Source organism: Panthera onca, chromosome C1 (genome assembly GCF_046562875.1).
Source record: "Panthera onca isolate mPanOnc1 chromosome C1, mPanOnc1 haplotype 2, whole genome shotgun sequence".
NCBI lineage: Eukaryota > Metazoa > Chordata > Mammalia > Carnivora > Felidae > Panthera > Panthera onca.
The window spans coordinates 217,874,926-217,896,698 of NC_138346.1; the positions used below are offsets into that span (position 1 = coordinate 217,874,926).

Here is a 21,773-nt window from a genome sequence, read left to right on the forward strand (position 1 = left end):
ATTTAGCTGCCACTCGTGGACCCGGAGGGGTTGCTTTCTTTTCTGCGCAAAGCTTGTGGCTGGTAGTACCAGGAATGTGCTGTCTCGATCCTGTCTCCTTGACCGCGTATTTCTCAGCTGCCCCGCGTCTCTGGGAAGGCCTCGTAGGGACAGCTACAGGTTTTTTGTGGGAAGAGAACGCAGAGCCTGCTTGCATTGCGTAGGTGCTGAACATACATCTGTTGAAGGGATTTCGCCATCCCTGAGCCTATGGGGAGGCTGGTGGCTAAGCGAGTTGCTCGCTGGTCAGGGGCTCAGCTGGGCTTGGGTCTAGGACCTTCTGAGCCCCACTCTGGTGCTACATTCATGCTGGACACGGTCTCTGGCAGTGGTCCGGCTCTGCTCTGCGGTGCTGCTGCTGAGGGGGGGATGGGTACAGCTTTCTGCAGGTATAGCTGGTTCTTGGGGGTGATGGCCCCTCTTTGTGCTGCAGGCCTGGAAGGACCCGTCAACTGCCTACCCTCCTCCCCGACGGAGGTTTCTGGATCCCTCCAGCCTCCTGGGTCAGACAGCTCCACCCCGTCCTTACCTGTCCCACCTTTCCTGGCCCCCTCTTGGAATTAGTAGCTGCCTGGGGGGGCCAGCGGTCATTGCTGTTAGTTCCTGCTCTTGGCTGCTGGGTAGCAATGCCCAGGCAGGAGAGTCTCTTCTCTGCTGTTTTCTAAGAACGCGGGGGCTTCCTCCAATCTCCTGACCCCACTCTCCTGATCACCCCCTTCCCCTTGGTGATAAGGGGCAGCTGGGGACACAGCACAAGACCTTCTCCTGTGTGAAGAACTGCTAGTCTGTGGCTCACGAGTTTTCTGCTGACAACCAGACAAGAGACCTAAGGTGAATGCACTCCAGAATCCCAACGCATTGGCAATTTTCTCTCCTTAGCTCAGAACACCCCTTGTGCTCCCCCCTTGCCACCAGGGGCCCCCTCAATCCATACCATAAAATGTACAGTGTCAGTTTGTTCGACTAAGGATCCTGCTGAGTATTTAATCCTTATTTAATGCTGATGTTTATTTTATTGTAGAGTTTAAATTAATCAGCCTCTGGATACAAAATTAGATAAGGCAGGGATTTAGGTCCCCTGGAATGATTCATTGCACATCAAGCTTTCTTAACTCTTTGGCTGCAGGGGGGAAGTGTCTGTATATTTCCTGGAAGAGCTGCCCCGGGGCTGGCCAAGTGAGCTGCTGTGCTCCCTCCTCACCAGCCTCCCAGCCGGGCATGGTGCGCTCCGATGCAGGGGTTGAAAATACATCTTAACAGTAAGAAATCCTCACAAAAGGGAAGAGAGATAACATGAAAGTAGGAAAAAGTCCAAAGAACCTACCTGTAATTCTACCACCTGAAGATCACCGTTGTTACCATCCGGGCACGTTTCCTTTCATTCTTTATCAGCCCTTTGGAACGATTACGCGGTGTTACGAACGCACAAACCCGTGTAGAGAACAATGATATCAAACTTTCCCATACCTGCCGGTGAAGCTTAATGCATGCCAGCTTTATGACACGTTTGCTGCAGAGTGCATTTTAAGGACATAATACAATGTAGCTTTTATTGATGCTTGACTTACGTGCCCCTTATGTATTCTACCTGCCTCTTTCCTCCTCGCTGTTCTGAAGTCAGTGTCTCCCCTTTTCACGCATGTTTTTTACACGGAGTACGCATATGCCCATGAAGGGCGCATAGTCTTTTGTTTGGTTTTGAATTAAAAAAAATTTTTTTTAGGTCTATTTATTATTGAGAGACAGAGAGACACAGAGCACGAGCAGGGGAGGGTTAGAGAGAGGGGGGAGACACAGAATCCGAAGCAGGCTCCAGGTTCCGAGCTGTCGGCACAGAGCCCGACTTGGGGCCGGAACTCACAAACCGCGAGATGGTGACCTGAGCCGAAGTCGGTCGCCCAACCAACTGAGCCACCCAGGCGCCCCTGTTTGGTTTTGAATTTTTACACAAACAGTGGTCCACATGTATTCTTCTGCATATGCTTTTCCCCTTCACCCTGATTTTTCAGAGGAGTCTAGAGTTGTGCGTCTCTGACAAGCAGGTGGTGCTCCCCTCCCCCAGGTGCTGCTGACGTCCTGGTCCCCTGGTGAGGTGGGGTCTTGGGACCTGTCCGTCTTTATTTGTGCCGGTGAGATGCAGCCGACCAATGTCTGAGGCTGGGGTGCCCCCTACACTCTCATCTGCAGCTTGCAAACTCGTTCATCTTCCATCAACATTTGTTGTGTACCTCATATTTTGCCCACGGGGTGGGTGTGAAATAATATTTCCTTGCTGTTTTAGGTTGCGGTTCCCTCATTACTATGCAGTGGCATACCCTGCGTTACATTTGTTACCCTTTTGGGTTTCTTCCTCCATGAATGGTTTCTTTGTCTCTGGCTCATTTTTCTACTGGGTTTTCGGTTTCCCCTTGCTGACCCGTATGATTTTTTTTTTTTTTTTTTTTTTTTTTTTTTTTTTTGTCATCTGGAAATCAGTGCTTTTGTGGCCAAATACATTTTAAGTATGTCTTCCCTATTTGTGCACTATGATTGTCTTTTAACTTTATTCATGGTCTCCTTTGTCAGATCAAAATTCTACTTTTAAGGGCTGTCAGTATTTTTCTTTCTTTTTTAAAAATGTTTAAATGTTGATTTATTTTTGAGAGAGAGACAGAGCACAAGCAGGGGAGGGGCAGAGAGAGAGGGAGACACAGAATCGGAAGCAGACTCCAGGCTCTGAGCTGACAGCACAGAACCCAATGTGGGGCTCAAACTCACAAACTGGGAGATCATGACCTGAACTGAAGTTGGACACTTAACTGACTGAGCCATCCGGGAGCCCCTGTCAATATTTTTCTTTATGGTGTTTGTTTTTTGTGTTTAATTAAAAAAAAACAAACAAACCTGTGTCTGTCTACTCTGCTGTTATAAAAACACTGTCCTGCATTTTCTTCTAAAAACTGAAGATTTGTTTTTCACCTTTTGTTTGTAATCCTTTCGTCACGTGTTCTGTAGGAAGTGAGGTAGGGATCTGTGTTCGTTAGCTCCTGTGCATAACAATGAGCGCAATTCTCAGGATCCCTGCAGAAGTGGGCTGGAGTCTGGGCTGGCCAGGCAGTTTGGCTCAGGATACAGCAGGTGTCCTGGTGTCCCTCCTGGGGCCAGGGGCCAGCCTGGGCACGTCCTTCTCATGGCAATGGCAGCAGCACAGAAGGCAAAGGGGGCACGGAGGTCGCTGGAGACCCAGACTCGGAACTGGCACCTGTCACTACCACCACATTCCATTGACCAAAGCAAGTCACGTGGCCCCAGCAGAAGCCGGGGTGCGGGAAGTTCAAGTGTGGCCCTCATTTCTGCTGGTTGTCACCGTGCACATATCAGAAGGTGCATTTGCAGAAGGGAGGCACTAAACGGATAGTGGACTCGAGGGAATGAAGACGGGGTGGGGGGAGCGAGAAGGGACGGACTGTATTTGGCGTGAACGAACTGTCTTCGTGTCGGTCCCTTCCCGTCATCCTCCCTTAGGACATGGTTCATCTCCACTCTCTTAACCGGGCATTCCGGGCGACAGCAGAAAGGTGTGCATCCCTTCTGGCGGAGGGTTTCAGAGGCAGGCTGTGGCCGATCCCGCTTTCCTTTCTCAGCCTCTGGAACTGTGCAAGCAGCTTTGGCAGAAGTGTCCCCTCTGTCTGAGTCCCTGGGTGACTATGATGAGCCCCCCCAACCCCGCCTCTCCCTGTGGTCCTGAGACAGCCATGAAACCTGAGTGGAGCTAGCTGTTGGTTAAGCGCTGAGAATTTTTTACGTTCCAGCAGCATGAATGGCCCGTCCTGACTGACGCGTGGCCCCACCGAATCCCCCATGCAGCCCGTGAGACAAGTGGTGTTTCCCTTACTTCACAGATGAAGGAAATCTCACAGCGAGGGATGGCATTGGGATTGGAACCCAGTTCTGTCTAAGTTCAGAAAAGGGGATTAAAATAAATCATTGGGGGGAGGGGGCGGGGGGAGCGTCTGGGTGGCTCAGTTGGCCGAGCGTCTGATTCTTAGTCTTGGCTCAGGTTGTGATCTCATGGCTTCGTGGGTTTGAGCCCCAAGTCGGGCTCTGTGCTGACAGCATGGAGCCTGCTTGGGATTCTCTCTCTCCCCCTCTCTCTGCCCTCCCCCACTCAGACAGAGTCTCTGTCTCTCTCAAAATGAATAAATAAACTTAAAAAATAAAATAAAATGTAAATCATTGACGTGTGGCTCATTGGACGGTGCTGGGGATGTTTCCGGTTCAGAGGCAGGAGGATTATAAATCCACACGTCAAGTTTTTCCTTTTGTAAAAACAACCAGAAGTTTCACCTGCAATGATGCCCAAGAAGGTCCTTAAAAAGTGAAAAGGCCTGGGTGGGTTGGACTTCAGTTATCATTCCTGACCCCTGGGACATGTCTCCTGTTCCTTTTTTGAGAAGCCAGCCTGGGGCCAGACCTCAACAAGCTGCTGTCTCAGGGGGCAGCCCCACAGAGCACAGGAGTCCGGGGATCACCTCAGGGGTGTCCCCACAGAGCCCAGGAGCCCAGGTCACCTCAGGGGTGGCCCCACAGAGCCCAGGAGCCTGGGGGCACCTCGGAGGGGCCCCATAGAGCACAGGAGCCCGGGGTCACCTTGGGGGCGGCCCTACAGAGCACAGAAGCTTGGGGGGTCACCTCGGGGCGGCCCCCCAGAGCACAGGAGCCTGGGGTCCCCTCGGGGGCAGCCCTACAGAGCACAGGAGCTTAGGGGGGTCACCTCGGGGGCGGCCCTACAGAGCACAGGAGCCCGGGGTCACCTTGGGGGCGGCCCTACAGAGCACAGAAGCTTGGGGGGTCACCTCGGGGCGGCCCCACAGAGCACAGGAGCCTGGGGTCCCCTCGGGGGCGGCCCTACAGAGCACAGGAGCTTGGGGGGGTCACCTCGGGGGCGGCCCTACAGAGCACAGGAGCCCGGGGGCAGCTCGGAGGGGCCCCACAGGGCACGGGAGCCCGGGGTTCTGCTCCTGCCGACACACCGGCTTAGCAGGTCCTCACTGAGTGCTGTGTGTGCAGAACGCCACGCTGAGCCTGTGAGATGAATAAGCCTTCGTGTCTGCCTTCGGTTCGCTGGGAGGAAGATGGTCCCCCTCCTCCGGGCCAGCTTCCTTCCGCAGCCCCCGAGCAGGTGCTTCTCCTGTGCGTTTTCCTAGAGCCCCGTGCGGCTCTCTGTGCTGTTTGTGCTGCCTCTTCCCTCTGCTCAGACGGCGCGCTCCCTCCCTGCGGGCACAGAGTGGAGAGTCCGCCTCTGGTCCCCCGTCTCACCGGTCCTGCGCATAGTAGGTACCCAGCAGACACCTGGGGCGGGGGAGAAGGAAGCACACGATGTACCCCTGTCTGCCCTGCTGCCCTCCTGTGCACACAGGTGCATGCGTGCACACACAGACACACACAGGGCAAACGGGTGCGCACACATGTGGACACAAACACGCGACGTGTGAGCACGTGTATCCGTGCTGCACACGCACACACAGGTGCACAGCCCTGCTGATGGCTGACGGCTGGGGGGAGGGGACCTGGTCCTTGGGGCCGTTTTTCCCTCTGGGTGATGGTGCTTCGACTTCCTGACTGTCCACACCAGCAGCCAATAAGAAGAACCCTCTCTGCTCAATTGCAGGCTCTTCTGGACCTTTCATTCATATTTTATAAGCAGGTGTTTATTTTCCTGGGCAGTCTCGATTCTGCCATCAAATGCCTGGTTCTGAGGCCAGGGGCGCTCTGAGATCGCCAATTTGGCTGACCACCTTACGAGGCTTGTGCGTTCTGGCTGAATCCTGCTGGCTCTGATGAGCCCTGAGAGCTGAGGCCCAGCACCCGCCGTTCATGCTCTGTCCGGAAGACGTGGTCCTCTGAGCCACCAGCTGCTTGTCGTGGACACCGTGACACCCGCTTTCCACGAGCCACACACCCTGCCCAGGGCCGGGCCTCTCAGCCCCTCACCCCAGCACACCCGTCTCTGTGCACCAGGGCAGGACCCCGGCAAGGGGTGCTCGGGGGGTTGGGGAAGAAGCACGAGTGGTCTTGGCATGATGCTCTGGGAGGAGAAGTGGTGGCCGGGTGCCCCCGTCGTTAGCTGGGGTCAGGTCACCTACTGAGGCATTTGGAAAAGTGGATAATGAACAGTCCCGCGACCCGGGAGCCTGAGCGGCTGTGCTCCAGTCCGGGAAGAACCCTGGGGTCCCGGGAACTGTGCCTTGTCAGAGGCCACTGGGGAGGCAGCCTGACACCCCCACAGGGCTCTGCGGCTGTGCGGTGGAGGGGGGGAGGGCTCCTCACACGTGATTAGAAGCATCCAGAAGACGTTTATAATCGAAATACTCGGCCTTGGGAAGTCCGGCCCAGCGAATGCAAGGTCAAAGGCATCCTCAAAGCAGCCCTTAGGCACAGGGCCCTGGCAAGGCTGTGGAATGCAGCTTCCGGGAAAAGGGGCTCGTGGCATGTGGGACTGTGGTGGGGAAGACGCCGGCTTTGGACACAGGCAGCACTGGGCCCTCATCTTGGCTTCTGGAATGATTTGCTCCGGGCCGTTTTGTCACTGAGCCCTGGCCTCAGTCCTCTGCTCCTGGACGTGGGCCGGACCACCTGCTCTGCCGGGCCGTCCTGGAAGCACCTGGCACTCGAGGGGTCCAGGTGAGAACAGAGCTTTGGAGTCAGGCAGTGTGGACCTGGCCTGAGAGCAAGCTGTCTATGCCTCTGTGAGGGGAGTGAGTGTTCCTCCTTCCTTCCAGGGCGGCCAGGATTTTCCTCCTCGGTCATCCCCCTGACTGATGTTTGCCGCAAGCCAGGGCCCCAGGAGGGGTGCGGGGTGGGAGGCTGGGGGCTGGCGCCGGGGCTTTGGCTCTTGTGTCCAGCTGGAAGGCAGCAGTGGTGTTAAGGCTTCTCGTGGGTCCCCGGAGCGGGCCCCAGGCAGCTCGTGATCACTAATTTCCCTAGCAATTACGGTCACAGCAATCATCATGAAGGTTCATTTGCGCTTAATGTGAATGTGCACCGCGTGTCGTTTGCAGGGGTTGAGAGAGTGGTTAGGGCCCAGGGGGAGGAGGTGGCTCCTGGCAGGGACAGGTTGTCTTACAGAGTCTGTGGTTGGGGTGGGGGTGTCGACCGAATTTCCCCGGAGGTAAGAGGGCAGGCGTATGGGGTGGGGGGGCGGGGAAGAGAGAGAGAGAGAGAGAGAGAGAGAGAGAGAGAGAGCGAGCTCACATACCCAGTACTGGGATGCATGGGAAATTCTCAGGCAAAGACTCACTTCCCCCCAGCACCACGAGGCCCCAGATGCTGTTGCAGATGTGGCCGGGAGCAGGAGAGGGAGTTGGCTCTGGGGTTCACCACACGCCTGGCAGGAGCCCAGAACATTCACCGAGGGGTGCGCAGCTCGATGTGTGTGTTCGGGTGTGAGACGGCTGTGCAGCCCATGCAGATCTGAGCAGTGGGTCCTGGGGGTCAGCACGGGGTCAGGACGAGGAGGATGTACGTCTGGCCTCGTGCTTTTGTCACTCACTAAACCTGCGTGACATTTTACCTATTATCTCTCTCTCTCTCTCTCTCTCTCTCTCATCTATCTGTCTATCTATCATCTGTCTGTCTGTCTATCATCTATTATCTATTATCTATCATCTATCTATGTATCTATCTATCATCCATCTCTATCTATCTATCTGTCATCACCTATCGTTTATTTTGAGAGAGAGCATGTACACTCCTGCGGGAGAGAGGGGCAGAGAGAGGAAGAGAGAGAATCCCAAGCAGGCAAGCTGCTAGCACAGAACCTGACATGGGTTTCAAACCCACAAACCCAGCGATCATGACCTGAGCCAAAACCAAGAGTCGGTCGCTAAGCCGACTGAGGCACCCAGGTGCCCCCCGAGAACATTTTAGAGGTGAGGGTCTGGAGGCTCAGGGAAGTGGGATGTTCCACCAAAGTCACACCACACTAAGTGCAGGAGGTGACATTGGAACCATGTCTGTCTGGGTTTGTCATGCCAGGCTGCTGGCCTCCCCCGGGGACGGATCTGGCAGATGATAGGAGGCAGCTCGTGGATGCCAGATCTGACCACCGTGTCTGGCTCTGGACCCTGTGGGCTAGCTGCCCGGAGGACTTGCAGGGGTGGGGCCAGCAGAGCAGGGGCCAAAGCAGTCAGGGCCACCGGTGGGGTGGGCCCTGGGCCGCGGGACTGGCCGTTGGGTGAATTTGAGGCCAAGCCCGGAGTTGCTACCCTGGATTGAACTATGTCCTCCCTCACCCCTCAACCCACACATTTCAATTCTTCACCCCCAGACCTCAGAATGTGACTTTCTTTGGAAATAGGGTCGTTGTAGGCAATAGTTAGTTAAGATGAGGTCATGCTGGAGGAAGGTGGCCCATCTCCCACAGGACTGGTGTCCTTATAGAGGGGAAATTCGGACACAAAGACACGCACAGAGGAGAACTCCACGTGGAGCCTGAGTGAGGCTTGTACAGCCAGGGACACCATGGATGGCCAGCAAACCCCCAACAGCCGGGGCCAGGCCCGGAACAGACTCTCCCTGAGAACCTCCGGAAGGAACCGGACTTACTGACGCCTTGATCTTGGACTTGTGGCCTCCAGAACGGTGAGGCAGTAAACTTCTGGTGTTTAAATCACTCAGTCCGTGGTTCTTTGTTCCAACAGCCCCAGTAACTAAGGTCCGGCTGGGGGTGGGCTCTGCCCGAGGGCGGGAGAGGCCAGGCGATGCCGTCCACGTCTGAGCGCAAGCTTTCAGGGCCGCTTCAGCCGTTCCGTCCCCGGCCTGCGTCCTTCTGCCATGAGGTGGTGCTCCTGCAGCCTGGATCCTGGGGGAAGGAGCCTCGGCCAACGTGTGACACACAAGGGAGTGCATCCCGATGCAGCTGTGAAGTTTGGCAGCCGTGATGGCTGCCCGGTCTGGCAGGTGGTGACCAACAGAAGGCCAAGGCCCCTGCTTGCGAGGTTGGGGGTCAGGGTGCCGGGAGATCCCCGGATTCGGTCCCCCTGGGTCCTCCTGTCCTTGCTACGGGTGGACTTAGGCCTCCTGGAGGGTGGGCCCGGGCTGGGCCACAGGGCACATTCGGTGAAGACTTACCGGAAGGCGGGAGGAAGGCTCTTGCAGCAGACAAGGCCGTTCCTGTCCCAGGCAGTTGTCGCCCAGGGGACAAGACTGTTTTGTAACAGCAGCGTGATTTACTCATGTGCTAATCCATGCTGTCTCCTCAGGGCTCTGTGTTCCTACCTGCAGGCCTCTGGGTTTTCTGTTGGCTTCAAGGGTCTCTGCTAAATCCTTAAACAGAACCGCAGGAGGGCCACCTGCGTGGCACAGCTGGTTGAGCGTGTGAGGCTGATTTCTGCTGGGTTCATGGGATCAAACCCTGCATCTGGCTCTGCTTTGACAGCTCGGAACCTGCTTGGGATTCTCTCTCTCTCTCCCTCTCACTCTCTGACCCTTCCTTGCTCTCTCTCTTTCTCTCAAAATAAATAAATACACATTAAAAAAAAAAAAGAACCACAGGAAGCCGGCCCCAGGGCCAGCGGGCTCCCCACCCACCTGTGGGGATGTGAGATCAGGTGCAAATGGCCTCCGTGCCGTGGGCGTGTCTGATCATTCATTTACTTGCTTAGCGGATCTTCCCCGAGCACCTACTGTGCGTCCGGCACTGTCCTGGGTGCTAGGCGTACCGTGGTGACGGAGACAGGTGAGACCCCTGGGCTTAGAGGGTTCCATTCTCATGGGAGACGTAGGCCACGGAAAAATAAAGATGATTTTATCAAGTGACAAGTGCTGAGGGGAGAACAGATCAGGGCATTGGAATCTGTGAGGTTAGGAGAGAGGGAGGGGTTGGCCTGGTGAGACCAGCATGGAGACCGTACCGGTGGGGGCCGGCCAGCCCTGAGGTGACCTCCAGGAAGAGCATTTTAGGGAGAAGGAACAGCAAGTGAAAGGCCCGGGTGGGAGTGTGCCTTGAGGTGGGCGTGGCCGAGCTGTAGGGACTGAGGAGGTCACCACACAGCAGCTGAGGGACCCCCACTCTTGGGCTTTAGCCTACAGAAGCGCCCACACCCCTGGAGGGGGCCTGGCTGGGAAGGGACAGGATTCACAGCAGGGGAGGGTTTCCCCAGAAGGGGTAGAGGAAGGACTGTTTCATGAGAGAGATTCATAGCGGCTACCTTCTGTGGGGTCTCCGTGTGCGCCATGCCCGGTCCTAATACGTGTTTTGTTTAATCCCTGCACTGATGGAAAGTAGCAGAGTGGAGGAACACAGACCCTGATGCCACTCAGTCCTTCTGGTGACCTGGAAAGTTCTCTTCCTTTCTCTCTCTTCAGTGTCCTCATCTGGCAGATGGGCTGATGATGTTCCTGCCTCAGTGGGTTGCTGCTGAGGGGGACACATCAAGTTCACACTTAGGGCAGCTCCAGGCACTGAACACTACTGGCCCACTTTCCAGATGAGCAGAGTGGGGAACAGAGAGGGGAGTTATGCCACGTGCCCAAGGTTACCTGGCCAGCTAGTGGCCAAGTCAGCATCGAGCCCAGGTCATCTGGTCCCACTGGAGCCACTCACCCACCTGTTATACTCCGATGCGCCATTTTCCATGGTGATGGAGTTACCACTGGAATGGAAGCCATGGTCCCCGTGTTGACTCTGACTCCTCTTGGGGCTGCTCTTGTCTGCCCCCCGTCTCCTCTTTCCTGGGCCCCCATGTCGCTCAGCCCCACAGGTAGATTCTTTAGAAGTCCCCTTTGGGTCTGCTCTTTCCTCCCACTGCTGCCCTGCTGCCCACTCCTCTCCTCCCTCCACACCCCATGGGAAGCACGGGGCAGGATGATGGTGCATAAACTCAGAAGTCAGTCCTCAGCACCTATCTCACAAACTGAATGAAATTGGGGGCCTGAGAATCTTTGCTGCATAATTAGTCTAGGAAGAGAATAAGTCTCAAAGTGAGAGATAACTGAAGACTTATCCAGTTTCTCATCCTGAGTCCATCTTTCAGGGCCGTAATCTTGTGGAGTTGCAAATATGTGTTTTTTCGGGGGCCAGACGGTCACATGAATGAGTGGATTGAACCTGCTTTGATACAATAGGTAGTTGTGGAAAAGTGAGTAATGTGACCAAATACAAAATATTTGTGCTAAGTTTCAGTCTTGGACCACCATTAGAGACCCCTGGCAGATAGGGAATGGGTTGGGGGAGCTCACCCCCCACAGGGATGTTGTACAAGACTGTGAGCCCTAAGTCAAGGAACCTGGCAGTGGGGATCAGCATTGTCCATGTATTGGGGGATTGATCGAGTATATGGGGGCAGACAGTCACAAATATTTTGGCTGAGGGCTGTGTTGAAGAAGCTTAAGCCATGGTCCATCCTTGGGTTGACATTTTGATGGACAGACCACAGATGGACCTCTGAGTGCTCTGAGAAGGGAACAGTGTGACTCAAAATGGAGGGTGAAATATCAAAACTGGTCCTAGGCAGGATTACCTGGGCACAAGGGGCCTGTGGCCTCCGGCTTCCTCTCTCTCTCACGCAATGTCTCTGGCTGATGTGCTCTGATCCCAAGCACACTGTGTGGCACCAAAATTTACTCAAGAATCAAGAAGAAATAGAAAGCCTGAGGAGTCCTATAACATAAAGAAAATGACATCTTTCCCAAAGAAAGCAGGCCCAGATGGTTGTATGGATGAGTTTTACAAACTTTCAAAGAACTGATGATTCTAATTGTGTGCCACACAGCTGGAGCTGGAATATTGTCACTTGATTTTTCATGAACCATGTTTCCAAACTCTGCAAGCTTGAAGGTTGATTGGCATATGTGTTGGAAAAGCTGTGAACGTTGTGGGATTCCTTGGGATTTTAGTGTTAAGAGAGGCCTTGTCTGCATTAGCTTTTCATTTATTAACAGTTACCAGTTAATGGAGATTCTTCATGCATTTATCTACAGCCCTATTTTACAGGAACAGAGGCATATTATACACATTATTCTGCACCTACATTTTTTACTTTAGACCATATGTTTGGCATTGTTTTTGAGTGCCCTTTCTTTATTTATTCTTTTAAAAAAATCAGCTGCAAAGCATTCTGGGTTCTAATATAGATGGCTGTATTTTAAATAGCCCAGCTTCAGGGGCACCTGGATGCCTCTGCGGCTTGAGTGTCCAACCCTTGATTTTGGCTTAGGTCATTTATGATGCCAGGGTTGGGAGATCAAGCCCCATGTCAGGCTCTGCACTGAGCATAGAGCCTGCTTAAGATTCTCTCCCCCACCTGCCTCCCTTTCTCTCTCTTTCTCTCTCTCTCTCTCTCTCTCTCTCCCTCTTCCCCTCTCCCCTGCTTGTGGTCTCTCTCTCTCTCTCAAAAAGAAAAAATTAACATGGCTTCTGTTGAAGACCATGGAGGCAATCTCCAGATTTTTGTTCATTAAAGCAGTAGTATGATAATTAGAATTACTCATATGTAAGTTCAGACACGAGGAATGTATCAGCAGGGTAAGTTTCTGGAAGTGAAATTGCCGAATTAGATACATTCATTTGGAATTTTGGTAGATACTGTTCAATCACAATCAATAAAACTCTACCAATTCATAGTCCCAGCCACAGTTTTTGAGTACTGCTGTAACTACTCCAACAAGGTTTATCAAATTTTTGATCTTTTCCAAGCTGATGAGTGAAAAATGTTACCTCGTGATTTTGCTTTTCTCTTATTATGAGTGAGGTTGGTCATATTTCCATTTATTTAAGAGCCATTTAGAGCTCCTTTTCTGTGAACCATAATTTTCTATTGGGCTAGTTTCTCTGGGACTTTTTTTCTTTCCAGATTTTTATAGAAACTCTATTTAATACAGAAATTAAGTCTACACATAAAGGAATTGGAAGTATTTTTGTGGTTTATCCTTAAGGAACAAAACAAAACAAAACAAAACAAAACAAAACAAAACAAGACAAAACAAAACTCTGTTTATGGTAGCTTTTACCCAGCAGAAAAGTTTAATCTTTATGTGGTTGATTTAGCATTTATTCTTTTTCTTTTTTTGAGGGGTGGGGGCAGAGAGAGGGAGAGAGAGAGTCTTAAATAGGTTCCATGCCCAGCGTTGAGCCCGAGTCAAGGCTCATTCTCCCAACCATGAGATCATGACCTGAGCCAAAATCAAGAGTTGAATCCTTAACTGACTGAGCCACCCAGGTGCCCGGTGTTTTAGCATTTATTCTTTTAAATTTTTTTTTAATGTTTATTCATTTTTGAGAGATGAAGAGAAACAGAGCATGAGTGGGGGAGGGGCAGAGAGAGAGGAGACACAGAATCCAAGGCTCCAGGCTCTGAACTGTCAGCAGAGAACCCAACATGGGACTTGAACCCACAGACCACGAGATGATGACCTGAACCGAAGTCAGACACTTAACTGACTGAGCCACCCAGGTGCCCCTAGCATTTATTCTTTTGTAGTTCCTGGATTTTGTATCTTTGTTAGAAAGACCTTTCCTTGTTGTGAGATTTGTTTGTTTGTTTGTTTGTTTGTTTGCTAAGCCACGGTTTCATCAATTCTTTAGGGCTTTCTTCCTTCTTTCCTTTCTTCCTTCCTCCCTCCTTCCCCTCTCCCTCTCTCCCTCTCTCCCTCTCTGCCTTCCTTCCTTGTTTCTTTTTTTTTTTTTCTTTTTCCATCATTTAAATCTTTGACTCATCTGTTACTTTCTTTGGTACAAAGTTTGAGGTAAGAACTCATCTTTCTTATTTTTTTTTCAGATGGTTCCCGAGTTAGATTTCTATAATGCAAATTGGATAGAACTGTTCCCTACTGCAGATGTTTTGTCCACACCTCCTGCTACAGGGCATAAAGCTGATTCTGGCCCCCGCCACCTTAGTTCTAGCTCGACCCTCACGCTCCTGCTGCCTGAGAAGTAACACATGTGCTTCTATCAGTGTCTCTCCCACCTTTTCTTCTAGGTATTGGGACAAGGGAGGGGTTAGCAGAGAGCAGGGAAGGTGCATAAATCCACCAGGACACCAGACTCTTGGAATATTTATTTCCTATGTAGAGTATAGACTGTAGCTGCCATGGGGGACGTGTCTCTGAGGGGCTTGGCCAGGTGGCTTCTTCCCCTCCTACCTCCCCGCCTTCCTGGAAGTGCTCTCTCTCTCTCTCTCTCTCTCTCTCTCTGGCTTCTGCGTGTTTTTTGTTCACTGCCAGGGCAGCACCACTAAACTTTGCCAAGAGCATCAGGGAAGGCATCCAGCTTCCTGACATTTACCAAGTGAAATGGCCCTCCTACCAAACCAAAACACCCACCAATTAGATTTCAAATTATCCTCGAAGCCCTCCATCAATGTCACGTAAGATCCGGCTCATTGGGATCAAGAGACTGGTGTCCATCCATTCATTCTCCTGCTCCTTGGATGCCGGCCGCGATGGCTGCTGATGTTCAGCGGCGCTTCCTGGTCCTGATGCCCTCTGTGCCCCTCCTCCCCGTATCCTAGCAACGCTTCCCAGCAGCCTCCCTCCATCACACGCTCAGGTGGTGTTTCTGGAGCAAGTCTCTGCCAGGGATTATCTTGGAGGAAGTGGGGGGGGCGAGCATTTCCAGACCCCAGAGAGGCTGTATGAGCTGCAGAGGTCAGAGGAGCTGGGCCGCACCTCCTCGTGTCCTCTGGCCTGGACGCACCCTGAGTCACCTGCACCCGCAGCCAGCAGGGTACGGTGCATTCAGACAGAGCATTATTCCTCTTATCTCCTCAGCCTGGGTCACATTAATCATTTTCTCAGGGCCCCACAGATACGTCAGCTCAGGCTGGCTCACGCCTTTTCGAGCGCCAGACTCGGAGGCGTTGGGAGTGTGGGAGGTGGTGCTCAGCCGTCCTCTTCTCCAGACTCTCCCGCTGGCCAGCTGGGCACCCTTAGGCACGGACCTGACCTCTGTGCCTCAGTTTCCTCAATGTACACAATGAAGATGCTTTTAGCACCCCCGTATCAGGGGTGTCGTGACAGCTGAGTGATGTGATACGAAAAGGTGCTTAGGTTGCTTTCACATTAGCGATTACTCACCGTTCTCGCTGGTCCGACGTATCGACTAGAATTAGCTTCACCCAGTTATCTTCAGTGCTTTAGAGGAGCGCAGAGGGTCAGGGCTCCCTGGAGAGGGAAGGACACGCACATCTGCAAACAGTGAGTTTTGGGGTCGGGATGACCTGGGCTGAAATTCTGGCCTGCCACTCACCAGCTGAGTGACCCGGGACAGGTTACCTACCCTCTCTGAGCTTCAGTTTCTTTACAGGCAAAGAGGGGATTAAAACGCCTGCTTGCAGGGTTCTTGTCAAGCTCAGAAAGTGCCCTGCCTGGGGCCGGGCACACAGGGAACACTCAAAAAGAAACAACAAAGGCAGCTGCCTCCGTGAAGGTGTCCTCATCCCGGGCCCCCCTTGAAACGGCCCTCCTCTGCGGTTTGGGACCCATACGGACATCACCGCCTCTTGAGTCGGTCCCGAGTCCCACTGGTGCCTCCCGGCATCTGAAGCCAGCCCCCTTGGATGCACCTGACCCCTAAATCCTTTCTTCTGGGGACCGCTGGGGAAACTGAGTCTTCCTCCCCCAGAAGGGACTTCCTGACTTGGGGTCACTCTGGCTTTCATGGCTCTTCACGACCGACCGGCTGCTTCCTCCTGCACCGCTGGTTCCTCGGCTGCCCCGCAGGCAGAGCCACAGGGCTAGCCTGGCCCCTTTCTTCCCCAGTGTAGCCTGCTCACACCTCCACACCCCTGCAGGCTCAGGTCTCTGGCTGAGAACGCCCCTCCCCGTCACCTAGAAGGTCACACTTTCCCATGAGGCCCAGCCCACATCCCCGCCTGCCTGGCCAGCCCTGACCCTCCACACCCCTCCGTTCCCTCTCCTCGAGAGGCACCTGGACACTGTGTCGGGGGTGGGACCCCCGTGCTGAGTGCATTTCCTGCGTTATTCCACACTCACCCCTGCCCTGCTTTACCAAAGAGGAGACGGGGGTCACAGTTCAGCTGTGCAGCTAGACTCAAGTCTCTTGTGACACCAACGTCATGTCATTGGTAACAATCCCGGGGGCTGGCCTGGTTTACCCCTGCAGCCCGACCCCACCCATCCTGTCTTGCCTCCTCTGAGAGCCGGTGGGGGCAGCAGGGAGTCCCTGCTCGGTGTCCTCCATGGGGACACGGTTTCCCGGGTGGCATGTGGTGGCATCTGGGCCTCAGACTTCAATCACTCGTGCCGTTTCTCCTGCTTGAACCCACTGAGGCTCCCAGTTTGCACCTCCGAGCCTACCCAGCTTTGTGGCTCCTGACCTTCAGCTGGGGGTGAGCCGGCACGTGTGGTGGCTTCTCTGGGCTGGCTGAGAACCCTGTGACAGGAAAGGTGACCCCGCCAGCCTTCCCATCTCCCCCCGGGCCAAGCTGGCTGCCAGATTAATGGTGTGTGTGCAGAGCAGAGATATGCATCACTCACCCAACGCATCCAGTTCCCGCCTCTGTCAGAGACAAATGTCCCTCTCTCAGGCTCCCGGAGCGCAGAGCCTCAGCTCCAGCGGAACACAGGGACCCCTAAGTCTTTGGGTCCCACACGGATGCCTCTCCCCCTCCCGGCCGAGTGTTGAAGGCACGTATCAGCCCTGCCATCCGTCCTTCCTAAAGCCAATTACATCCGGCCAAACAAACCCCAGCCTCCAGCTCGGGTTAATTACTGACTTCTCCAGGCATGAAGACGTTTTTCTATTTTTTACCGCCTGGATGCTCTGGAGGGTTTATTGATCATCTGATTCATCTGGACTGAAGATACAGCTTCAGCCTGCAGCAAAGCGAGGAAGGCAGCAGCCGAGTTTGGGTTCTGGGGAACTGTCCCCTCAGCCAGCCCTGTGGCCCATCAGGTCGTCACTTCTTGCTCAGGAGAAGCGGGCGGGTGCAGAAGCATTATGGAGGGGCAGGGGCGGGGCTCCTGGGGCAAATCCTGCTCTGCCCCTTGCTGGTAGAGTAACCTTGGAGGTTGGCCTCACGTTTCCCAGGCGCCATGGCTTCCCAGCTGTAACTTCCAGTGGAGTGACAGGTGGCACTAAGGCCCGTCACTGTCCTGGGTACCTTCTATGTGTTCACTCAGATAACCCTCACAAGCCCCTCATGGGGGAGAAAGTGTCATCATCCTCACCTTACGGAGAAAGAAACTGAGGTTCTGGGAGGACCCCTGCTCACAGGCGTAAGGTTAGCACCTACCTTCTGGGTGATGATGAATTAAGTGAGCGTCACGACCCAAGCACTTAACCTGTGCCTGGCGTGTGTAAGTGTGCTTGCTGCGAGTCCAACTGAGGTTCTGGGGCACGCCGCGTGTCTGCATCTCACAGAGGCTCAGAGGAGGGGCCGGGCCTTACCGGAAGACGCCAGGACTGCAGGCACCTGGTCCACTGTCAAAGTCATGCTTTAGGTGAGGGTCTTCCCCCGGGAGTGTCACTCGGGTTACATCCTCCTTGCCTTCTTTGCTAGAACCCTAGTCAGGCACAATCTGTACCGGCTGACTGATGGCATCCGGGGAGCGCTGGCTGATTTGGAGGGAGGTCTCTCTCAAGTGAGATGCCCCAGGGCTCTGGTGTTGGCACTGATCTGAGACAGATCTTCTTTGGCGACTTGGTGGTCAAATACCAGTGCGCATCCTTAGAGCTCTAAGAGCTGGAGCCTGGTCTAAACGCTCCATACTTGATGAACCTCCCCCCTGCCAGCCCTTCACACAACCCTATGAAGAAGGGTCAACATCCCCCTTTACAGCCAGGAAAACTGAGGCACAGAAACCCCCGGTAACTCGCTTAGGGCCACACATCTCCTCACACGTGTGTCAGACACGCAGGCGGTCTGGCCCGAGCCCATGTTCGCAGCCCCCTGCCCCCCCATGGCCTCCTGTGATAGCTCAGGGCAGGGAGAGAATTTCAGGTGACAGAACCAGGATTTAAAGCAGCTCTGACAGTCTCAAGCGATAGAATCGATTCTAACGGGATGAGACTTAACAGGGTAACGTGGAAGGTTGTGAGCCCGGGTCCCCGAGCCAGCAGCCCGCTACACAGCAGAGACTCTGTGTGCCAGCCAGAAGCGCCCAGGGAGCCGGCGTGAACGCCCGGGGAGCCGGCAGTGCCTGTCCCGACGCCGTGCAGTGTTAGTGGCGTTTGTAGGACCGCGTCCAGAGGAAGGGAGACCGATACCTGAGTCCTCCCTGAACCAGTCAGGCCATCCGCGGAAAGGGAGGTGGATGGAACTAGGTTGTGTCCGGAGGGTTCCAGCCAGGGCGGACAGGGCGCGGGGAAGAAGCAGTTCAGATAAACTCACGGGAGGTCCCGGCAAAAGGCTTCTCACGAGCTTCGTAACCTTAGACCAGGGATTGACAAATTACAGCCATAGGCCCAGATCTGACCCATTGGTTTTTGTAAATAAAGTTTTATTGGAACGCAGCCTGTTCCATTCATCAGCGTGTGGTCTCCGGCTGGCTTTTAAGCTGCGAGGGCAGATTTGGTTAATTGCAACAGACACGGCGTGTCCTGTAAAGTCTAACCCGTTTACTATCCGGTCCGTCCCGGACACATTTGTTTGCCGGGCCCCGAGAACACAGATCAGTCCGCTGCGTGAGCGTTCCAAGCCCTCCTTGCCCCAGAGCCTTCGCGGAGCCACTTCGGGGAGGCCTCGGATTCTCGAGCCCTGCTCCTCACCTGGCTGGTCCGGCTGTGAGTCAAATAGCCGCTTCCTCCAAGGCGCCGTCCTCGTGGTCACTGGGCCTGCCTGTCGCCTCATCCTTTTCTTGTACTTGTATGCGTGAGCACACGTTGACGCAGTTTCCGCTTGTCTGTCGGTGTGCACACCGAGAGCCCCGCATGTGTGTCCGCCTCCCAGGCCAATCCCTGTGCGCGGCCTAGGTCCCGGAGGTCCTGACTTCCCATGGCTGATGGGTGGAGGCTGAGTGGCACCCTCTTTGCCCGTCTCTCCCCCCCCCCCCCCCCCCCCCGCCTCCAGCCTTCTTTCCCAGGATGCTCCACAGGCACTCAGACTCACCACGTCCCCAAGTGACCTCACTGCTGCCGTCTCAGCTGCTCTGTGCCAACAAGCTCCTTCCAGCTCCCAGGCTTGGACCTTTTGGGCTGGGACCTTTTGGGCTGCACACTGTGATGTCAGGGACAGTCCCTAAGACCACCCTCACGTCTGACGTTCGGCAGCTCGTTGGGCCTGGCAGTCGTCTCTAAAAGCTGTTCTATTCTTGGATATGCTTTATAACAGCAAAAAGATGCAGATCAAAATCAGCCCAGGGAACGGACGCGTGGGCCCAAGTCCAGCGAAGTTCCAGAAACTTCCATTGGAGGTGTGGGTAGCACTACATCCTCCCAGGCGAGACATGATGTGTAACCGTAAGACATGGGGTATTGCTGACCCATGAAACTCTCCCGAACCTTGGTGTCCAGTGTCCTTTTTGAGGTCCACCCAGTGAACTAGACCTGATTGGTCACCCATGTGGTTGACTTTGGGCTCCAGCCCCTGGTGAGGTTGAGCTGATACCCCGCAACCCAAAGCTGCCACCCTAAAGCACATCATTAGACCACCTGGTGGCCAAGGCCCCCACATAGTCAAGAACATTCTTATCTTTAGGAGTCACCTCCCAGGAGCCGAAGGCAAAGGTCAGACTCTTTCTGGGCCGGGTTAGAGGCTTCACACACCTCACACCTTCCAGCTCTAGCTCATCCCCCACCCGCCATCTTGTTGATTCTGTCTTCGTCTGTCTCCTGGTCCAGCCCCTCCATCAAGCTTTCCCACTTCTGCTCGACCAGAACCTTCATCCCTCCTGTTTGGGGCTCCTGTAGCAGCCTGCTAATCTCTAAGCCTCCTCCTCTTCCCGACTCCACCCTGTAAGCCGTGAAGCTCCACTGGGTGTGCCGCTCCCGTGGGCCATGCTGGTCCCCAGCGGCCCCTGGGATGCCCTGTCCATCTTTCCCAGCTGGCCGGGGCCGCCTTTACACCAGTGCCTCCCGACCAGCGTGGACCTGCCCCCTTCTCCTCCTCTTCACACTGTCTTATCAAGGTCTGCAGCCCAATTTGCGTTTGCAAATGATGCCCACTCTGCACGGTTAGACTGAGGGCTCATGCGAGGTCAGTGCTTCGGGGGCCACAGCATCCTCTCACTGGGTCAGAAGCCCCAGGAGGCAGGGACATTGCTGTTTCCCGCTGTGGTTCGCGGGGCTGGAGGAGGTCCTGGAGCAGCAGGGGGGCTCTGTGAGGCCGGATGCATCAGTGAGGGGAGTCAGCAGGGCACAGCTATGCATCCTGGGACACACGGCCCAGGAGCCAGCCCCGAGCTGGGTGGACAGCACTCTGGGGGGAGCGGTCTTACAGCGGGACCTGCACGTGGCGGGGCGGGGGGGGGGGGGGGCTCGGCACCTCTCTCCTTGCCCTCCCTCCTCCAGCTGGCTCCTGTGACCTCTCCAGAACCCTTGGCTCAAACTCTGGCCCTGAAAGTCGCCAGTACACTGTCGGCTGTGTTAAGGAGGGCACACATTCATCACAACACAAGTGGTTCCAATTTACTTTCAAAATGTGCCCCACAGTTCCTGGAAGCAGGAAGACAGGTGGTGACAGGGCAGGGTATGACACCTGGGCTGGCAGCGGTGGCCGAGGGAAGGAGGGTGGTCCAGGAATCTGGACTTCCTCAAGCCGTTGTCCAAGGACACATTTCACAGCAGAGGAAACAGCTGTGGCTCTTACGCGTACAAAAAGCGAGTGACCTCATCCGTAGTATGAAACCTCTTTGGAATGAGCATGTTTTAATCTATTGGATTGACAAAGACGGTAAGCAGACAGTCGTTTTTGTGGTGGGAATGTAAATTGGAATAACCTTTTTTGAGGGGAGGACAATTTACTGACATCTGTCCAAACTTACGATGCACACAGCCTTTGCTTCATCACGTCCAAGCACGGGGTTTGATCTTACAGACATATTTGCACACGTGCACAAAGACGTGTGTGTGAGAATATCCACTGGAGAAAAGAAATGGAAAGATCCGAATGTCCACCAGCAGGGGCTGGATGCATCCGTTAGGGTGCGTCCTTGCAGTGGAACCCTCTGGAGCCTTTGAAGAAGGAGGCGGAGCTGGGCACATGCGCCCGGTACGGTCTTCAGGGCCTACCCCGAGAAAGCTACACAGCTCACACGCCGTGTGCTCAGATGTGCTGCTTGTGCTGAGAAGGGACACGTGTGCACGCTTACGTGCGTATGGGGCACAACTTGTCTAGAGTAACGCACGAGAAATCTCCTCATCACGTTTAACCTTCGGTTCCTTTGGAACCCCTGTGCGTATATCACCTGTTCAAAATCGGCGACAAAACCAGCCACGCTTCTCGGTGACAAACCCCCGCCTAAGGGCCTTCCTGGTTGAAGACTGTTCCCTCTCTCCAGGCTCAGCAGCCGAGAGGCTGCTGCTCACACTTTACTATGCGGTTTGCCATATGCAAATAACCAGATCTCTTTCCTTTAATTAATTTAATTTCTTTTTATTTTTACTATTTTTTAAAATGTCTATTCATATTTGAGAGAGAGAGGGAGGAAAAATATGGTGCAAGCAGGGGAGGGGCGGAGAGAGAGGGAGACACAGAATCTGAAGCAGGGTCCTGACTCTGAGCTGTCAGCACAGAGCCTGATGCGGGGCTTGGATTCATAAACTGTGAGATCGTGACCTGAGCCGAAGCAAAACG

At 54.2% G+C, this 21,773-nt stretch overlaps 1 long non-coding RNA gene across 1 annotated transcript; it reads right to left on the reverse strand.

Moving 5' to 3' along the window:
- Positions 1–1,363: 1,363 nt before the first annotated feature.
- Positions 1,364–16,014, reverse strand: LOC132672898 (uncharacterized). Its single transcript, XR_009607765.3, has 4 exons — positions 15,947–16,014; positions 15,094–15,180; positions 5,071–5,370; positions 1,364–1,433 (listed from the first exon to the last, which is right to left on the reverse strand). It is a non-coding gene; the product is annotated as an uncharacterized LOC132672898 (long non-coding RNA).
- Positions 16,015–21,773: the final 5,759 nt, after the last annotated feature.